The 8,129-nt window shown below is 39.4% G+C and overlaps 1 non-coding gene across 1 annotated transcript; it reads right to left on the reverse strand.

Moving 5' to 3' along the window:
• Window positions 1–721: 721 nt before the first annotated feature.
• LOC111763146 (U6 spliceosomal RNA) lies at window positions 722–826 on the reverse strand. The gene has a single exon (XR_002796070.1). It is a non-coding gene; the product is annotated as a U6 spliceosomal RNA (small nuclear RNA).
• Between the last annotated feature and the right edge of the window lie 7,303 nt (window positions 827–8,129).

Here is an 8,129-nt window from a genome sequence, read left to right on the forward strand (position 1 = left end):
AAATTCTTTGTTTGGCAAAATGAAATGCTTAAAAATATTAAATATATTCAATAGGAGATAATGTTTAAAGTTGTTTACAGGATTTTAATGAACTAAATTTGTAAATGGGACCAAACATTAAGAAAGGCTGTTATAAATAAGTATTAAAACTTAATAGATATGGTCAGAATAATAAAACCTATAAGCTGAACCTAAAAGTTTAAAGAAAAACATTTTAAAACATAACATTAATGAATTGAATCATTGTGTAAAATCATAAATAAACACCAATGTTTTTTTAAGTGTTGCAATCTGTTGCTTTGAATACACACAAAAAATATCCATACTGTCCCGATATCATATATTTACTTAACCCCAAAATGCAAAACAATTTTATCTAGAAAATGGAAAAGAACAAAGCTGAGGAGTGGCAAGAGGGCTAACTGCTCATCCTCCAAAGTAGGATTCAATAATACATGTCTGAGGTTGAAAAATAAAGAAACAGCAACATAAGCACATTTCTTAGAAATACCAAGGAAAATAACAGAAGAAACAGTTCAGAGAGATGAAATTGCCTGTAAAAAAGCCTGAATTGGGGGTAGGGAAGGATGTGGCAAGGGAATGACTGTCCTTTGTAATGAGCTAGTTGGGTTTTTTTTTTTATTGAATATGTATTACTTTGATTAAATAAAAGTTAAATTTTGAAAAGAAACACTGAGAAACTAACTCAGTTTTGAATTCTAACTACATTGAAATTTTATTTTTGCATGTCATTCTTGCGCAGGGGCCATGCTAATCTTCTCTGCATCATTCCAATTTTTAGTATACGTGCTGCCAAAGCAAGCACGGCCTATGCTGAAATTTTAATCTATTTTTGCCATCCTCTAAAATCAAACCTTCCAATTTTCTTAAGGCCTTCATATCCCTCTCCTATCCCCTTACCCAGTCTTATTTCTACCCTCTGTCCGTCTAACTTTAGCCAAAATACCAAAGTTCACGTAGGCATTTATCTTGAAGGACTTGAATGCAGAGAAGCTTTTGCTAATAAAGTGTTAGCAGTTGATGCATCTGGGGTTGACTATTTCAGCCCATAAGGCTTCAGCAATTTGTGCAGTAGAGCTTTAAAACAGTAAGAACTACACTTTCTTGTTTTGACAAATTAATACCAAAACTGATTCTCATTTGCACTGCAATCAATATGCCTTCAGAGATCAGCATGCTTATACTTCCCACTGTGACTACTTAAGTTCTTTCTGAGAGCCTAGCCACCTGTTCATCCAAATAAAGATTTTTGATTTAAAACAATCAGTACCATTGACATCCCATATGGTTATCCCAATATAATTGCTGAAACATTCATTACAAAGCTGGTCTTTTCTCCTCCCACCCTTCAAAAACTTTTTATATCAAGCAAACTAAAGAGATTTAAATCATTGCAGTTTATTATTTTTAAGTCATTGTTAACAAAAAATGAGCAGAATCATGATGCCTTTACTCTTATTTATTCCTATGCTTAGAATTTTCTTCTCTGTCCTCTGCTCACCTGGCAACCTCATCTTTAATTTTCAAAAGACAATACAGGTGTTATCTGCAAGTCTTTCCTGATTCCATCAGGTGGAATTGGCCACTGCTACCCATGTGTTCCCACTGCCTTCCCCATCCCACTCCCATTCAGACGTTCATCCTAGCACCTGCGTGGTGAACTTTACTAGACTGTGCAGCTCCAAGGTAGAGGCCATATCTTTCTCATCTCCACATCCCTGGCAAACAGAACAGTGCCTGGCACACAGCAGATACTCAGTGAATATTTGGTGAATGAATGAGTGATAGAAAGTGTAATAAATATTGAGAGACATAAGACCCAGAGCCTAATGCTAGTTTTAAGGTAAAATAGTCTTAGAACTCTCTAACCCTCAGTTTCTATCTCTAAAAAAATGGAACTAACAATACCAGTCATTTTGCAGTTACAGAATGGTTGTGACCAAATGAAAGAATGAATATGAAAACACCCTGAAAACTGTAAAGGATTACACAAAGTGTTAAGTTACTTTAGTCACTCATTGACTATGTACTTACTGAAGTACTTATTTTCTGCCAGTCACTGGATTGCAGCAGTGAATAAAGCATAAGATATCCCTGTTCTTGCAGAACTTAAGTTCTGGGCAGTGGTGGGAGAGGAGAGGAGGCAATAATAAAACAAGTTACATAAACAGTCTGCTAGACATTGATAACTATTCTTAAAGAAAATAAAGTAGAAAAGGGGATAGGAGGTGTAGGGGTATGATTTTAAACGGAGTTGCAAAAGAAGGCCTTAAAGGAAAGGTGACATTTGAAAGCATTCAACCAGTAGGAAGAGGAAATGCAAAGACCCCTGAGGGAATGTGTGTAGTAGTGTATTTCTGGAACTATAAGAAAACGAGGATGACTAGATGGCTGGACCTGGTGAGCAAAAGAGATTAGTAGGCAATAACTTCAAAGAGGTCATTTAGGACCAGGCCATATGGACTAACAGCTCATGGTAAAATTTCTGGCTTCTTCTGAGTGATTTGGAGAGCCATTGGAGGGTTTTGAGAAAAGCAATAATATGAGCTAGTTTATAATAAGTTTATAATTAGTTTATAATAAGATCCCTCTGATTCTTTTTTTGGGAATTAACTTCAGTAAATCAAAAGAAGCAGCATGGAGACCAGTATTGATTCTATTGCAATTATCCATGCAATAGAGTATGGTGATTTGAATCAGGATGATACAGATACTATCAAAGATGTCAAACAGTAGATGGATTCTGGATATCTACATGAAAATAAAAGGGAGGTAAGGATGACACCAAGTTCTTTGGACTGTGTAACAAGAAGAATGGAATTACCATTTTCTGAGATGAGGAAGACTGCGAATAGAACAAACTGGAGAAAGGAGTTTATCATTGAATAGTTTTAGATATATTGAATTGGCAAATGAATTTGACCAGAGATCAGAAAAGAAATCCAGTTTAGGGAGGTAATTTGGGAGTGGTAATCACATGATAATTATAGCTACAAGACTGAATGAGCTGCCCAAAAGAGTGAGTGTAAAATAAAATTTAAAAAATGAATAAGGGGAGTGGGTGTAGCTCAGTGGTTGAGCATCTGCTTCCCATGTACAAGGTCCCAGGTTCAATCCCTGGTACCTCCTTAAAAAAAAAAAAAAGAATAAATCCAAGAACTGACCTCTGGGGTATCCAGATGTTTACAGTGCAGGTAGATGAGGAAGCCTCAGCAAGGAACTCTGAGAAGGATAGGGAGCAGGGAGAAAGGAGAGAAACACAGCAAGTGTGGTGAAGAAACTATGTCAAGAAAGAGTGGGAAGTGGATGTGGCTCAAGTGATAAGGTCTCCATCTACTATATGGGAGGACCCAGGTTTGATCCCTGGGACCTCCTGATGAAAAAGAAGAAGAGAAAGCATGCCTGCTCAGTGAGCCAGTACTCATGTGGTGAGCTGAGTGCCTGCGTGGTGAGCCAAGTGCCTACATGAGTGCATGCGTGATGAGCCAGTGCCTGCACGGTGAGCCAGTGCCTATACAAGTGTGTCACAAGTGATGCAACAAAAGAGAGACGGAGGGGAGAGTCAAGGTGAAGCACAGCAGAGGCCAGGAACTGAGGTGGCACAATTGACAGGGAAACTCTCTCCACATCAGAGGTCCCCAGGATCGAATCCCCTGAATCCTAGAAGAGAAAGATGATAAGAGAAGACAAAAAAAGAGAAATAGATACAGAAGATCACACAGCAAATGGACAGAGCAAAACAGCAGGGCAGGAGTGGGGGTGAGGGAAAAATTTTTTTAAAAAAAGAGCAATAACCCGTCATCCTGTGATGGGTCAGTTAAGAAGAGGACTAAGAATAGAACTTAGATATTGGAGCTTGGATATCACTGACAACCTTGGAGAGGTATGAAAACCTGATGAAATGGTTTAATCTAGAATGAGGGTAATAAACCAGAACCAGGAAATAGGGACGTTTCCCAGGACCTTTGCTAGAAAAAGAATAAGAAAAATAGGACTGTGACTGAAGGGGAAAGAGGGGTCCAGATAAATTTTTTACTTTTGGTTTTTTTAAAGATAGAGGACATACTAGCATGCATGTGTGCTAGAGGTAATGATTCAGTAGAAGAGGGGGGAAATACATGCTTTGTAACAAAAGTTTTACAACAAAACAAAGTGTTGGTGGAGGGATGATGTTTGGGGCCCCTCTATAATGTTATGCATGCTTATTTTGTAATTTCCCAACTTTTACTATATACTTATTCTTTACATATGTTCATGTGTGAATGATACACCTCAATAAAAATTTATTTAAAAGGGGAAAAAAACAAAAACACTTCCCTATGTTTAAAAAAAAGAGGTGGGGCAGATGATGAGGCAGGAGAGAAGGGAGAATTACTGGAGGACTGAGTTTGAAGAATCACCAGAATTTTTCAACTGAAGAATTCTGAGTTAGCAGTTAGAATTAGATGAGATAAAACTGCCTGAAAAAGAACTTTTTAGGAGTAATAACTTGTTGAGCTGCCTTTTCCTGTTCTTTTTGTGAGTTTGAAATAAAGTTGTTAAAAAAAAAAAGAATCACCAGAGAATAGACTCTAGTAGATGAGTAAGGACCATTCATCCTTGGCGGCAGGAGAGAAGGCAAGGTACGCAGGTAGAGGTGGTAATGAGACCATGTAGTTCTCTCAGTGAAATGAGAAAAGAATAGCAGTTAAAAGTGAGGAAAGGAGGCAGTGTAGACATTTGAGCAGAGAGGAGAAATCATCTTTTAACAGAGTAACAATGAACAGAAGATGGAACTCTGGTATAATTGTCAGAAGTATTCAGAATTGCCCTTACAATCAGGAATTGCCCATCATCATTGCTGTGTTTTCCTTCAGCAATTGTCAGCTCCACGGGTGCAGCCACAGGGGAGATAATACGTTGGATTTAACGTGATTTTGATTTTGCTAACAGTGTGATCCAGTGGAAGGCAAGGGGGTTGAGAGTTTGTTTAAGGGTCATTCGCTAGCAGTAGGATCAATATCATCCTTCATCTTGTGTCTTTGCAAATAAGTTTATGTTTTGCTGCACAAAAAAAATGGAATTTCAGAAATAGTAAAATCTGTTCAAATAATTTTTGCAACCAAATAGATTAGCTCTATAATTTGAGATTTAAAATCACTTATAACTTAAAAATGAAGTCATGGGCAAACATTAAGAAACTAAGATTACTTTCATTGATTTCTCAAACATTTATTAATCGGTTCCCAGCAAGATGGTGGCTGAGTGAACTTGCCTGATAGTATCTCCTGCAGGGAAGCGGCTGGGCGGCGTTGGAGACTCTTCGGGACCAGGCTGTTTCAGGATTTTTGCAGGTTGGGAGGTATCTGGACATCGATTTGGTGGGAAGTAACAGAGAAAATACGTCTATAAAATATACACGGAGGTCCCAGCTGTGCCCGGAAAGTTCCCTCCTTGGGCGGGCAGAGCTGCGGCATTGGGCGCTGCCGCGGCACAGATGCTGCTGCGGTGGTTTTGTTTTTTTTTTCCTTTTTTGGAGGCTCTGCAGTACTGGGGAATTCATAAGCCCTGAGTGGCCTATTGGGGGGTTAATACAACAGGAGGCACTTGCAGACCGATTTGGGGAGACAAATGGGAGTTTTATGGCAAAGCGGGGGGGAATTTTTGATTGCGGACACAAACAATAGCGCTTCTGCCTAGAGCCACGTCCCCCCCCCCCCCAAACCCGGCTGCCGATCTACAGTGGACTTAAAGTGATAGCAATAAAGAGACGCCCCCAGGGTCTGGCAGGGTGGGAGACGTTTGGAAGCTGATTAGGGGAATATTTTGCAAAGCATGGGAATTTCGGGTTTGGACTCTGTTATTAGCATTTCAGGCTGGAGCCCCTCCCCTGGACCTGGCTATTGATCTGAGTCATTAAATTGGCTGCAGCCTAGAGGCGCCCCCAGGTGGTCGTTCCAGGGGGGATCACAGGGAGGGAGGGGTCCTGAAGTCAATTGGTGATATATCCACAGAACAGACCCCAGTGAGTGAGTGAATTGTGGGGTACAGAACACAGGATAGAGCTTGTGGATGTGACCTCACCCATAGGGCTGGCACCCAGCTGCGGGGATCCCTGAAGGCTGTGATGCACTGCGGTGCTCCCAGGCTTCCTGTTAACCGGAGGTTGCCAGGTCTGAGTCCCCTAAACCCTGGTGGCCCACACCCCAGAGACTCACACCTCTTGAGTCCTCAATATCTCAGATTTTCCATCCCTGAATCCATCACGCCCTCAGGTCCATCTGAGGTCCTTGAATGTCCTAGCCCTCAACGTTTGCGTTTTTTCTTCTTTGTTTTGTTTTGTTTTGTTTTTATTCTATTTTTAATTTATTTTATTTTTTTAATGTTCTCATTGCTAACATTGCATTATCCCCTAGTCTTTTCTCCCAGCGTATCCCCCAAAGTCTTTTTTTTTTTCCTCTCTCTTGTTCCCCATCTTCTTCTTATTCTATTTTATCTTAACTATACAATAGGTGCTGCAGGAAACACCTCACATTTGCTGGGTTTCCACATCCTTCGCTGCCTTATTTCTGTGTGAATGGATTTTGGCTATCTACGCTATCCCCTTTCCCCTACATCTTGATATCCACCATCATCTACTATCTCTCCTATATTCCACCTCCCTTTCTTTGATCCACAAAGGGTCTAACTCTTAATTTCTAATACCTTTGTTTTGTTTTCTGTCTGTTATCCACTCTTGAAACTATTACCTTTCTTTTCTCTTTCCCTCTCTCACGAAAACAATAGCTTTTTAGTTCATACCATATTCCTCCCATATTCAGTCGTCTACCTCATTATAGGTACTCTAACTACTGCTATAACTCTACACAAGTTACATGAATTTAACCGCCATCCTCCCAGATCTCATATTGTTGCTTTGTTAACATATATCACCAATACTACTTTACACTTTTTCCTTGCTTACACAATTGCCTTTCCCCGGCACTAATACTTTCCTTTAAAGTGAACTTAACCAGCAATAAGAAATTAGAATAAGAAGAACAAAGTGACAAAGAGAAGATATAACACTTACACAAAAACAACAGCTAATTAATCTCCAAGACTAGACAAAGAAGCTAAGGAACTGATTAAACCCGTCAAGAATAAATGATGACCAGACAGCAACAAAAATCTACAAACCAAACCAGTAATCAGGAAAATATGGCTGAATCCAATCAACAAACTAAAAATCAGGAAGGGGAGCAGAACTTTGCACAAGCAATGAAAGATCTCAGAACATTTATCACTGACAAATTTGATGAAGTAAAGGAAGAGGTTAACAACATGAAGACAACACTTGGAGGGGAAATTGCAGACATACGCAAAAAGATAACAGATATGATGGAAATGAATACCACAGTTCAAGAAATCAAAAATACACTTGCAGCAAATATCAGCAGACTAGAAGAGGCAGAGCAGAGAATTAGTGATGTGGAAGACAGTACATCAGAAATCAAACAGATAATAGAAGAGGTCGACAAAAAGATGGAAAAAATCCAACTAGGACTTAGGGACCTGAATGATAATGCAAAATGCTCAAACATACGTATTATAGGCATTCCAGAAGGAGAAGAGAAGGGAAAGGGTCAGAAGGAGTGTTGCAGGAAATAATGGCTGAAAACTTCCCAAATCTACTGAAAGAGACAGATGTACATATCCAAGAAGCACAGCGCACTCCACTGGTCATAAACCCCAACAGGTCCACCCCAAGACATATACTTGTCAAATTATCCAATGCTCAAGACAAAGAGAAAATTCTAAAAGCAGAAATAGAAAAGAAGACCATCACATACAAGGGAAGCTCCATAAGATTAAGTAATGATTTCTCATCTGAAACCATGGAGGCAAGAAGGCAGTGGTATGATATAGTCAAGGTACTAAAGGAAAAAAAATTCCAACCAAGAATACTCTATCCAGCTAAACTAGCATTCAAAAATGATGGAGAGTTCAAAATATTCGCAGATAAACAGAAACTGAAAGAGTATGCGAACAAGAAACCTCCCCTTCAAGAAATTCTAAAGGGAGTTCTGCAGGAAGAAAGGAAAAAACAGGACAGGCAGAGTTGGAGGAGAGTATAAGAGCAACAAAAA

This window comes from Dasypus novemcinctus, chromosome 16 (assembly GCF_030445035.2).
Source record: "Dasypus novemcinctus isolate mDasNov1 chromosome 16, mDasNov1.1.hap2, whole genome shotgun sequence".
Taxonomy (NCBI): Eukaryota; Metazoa; Chordata; class Mammalia; order Cingulata; family Dasypodidae; genus Dasypus; species Dasypus novemcinctus.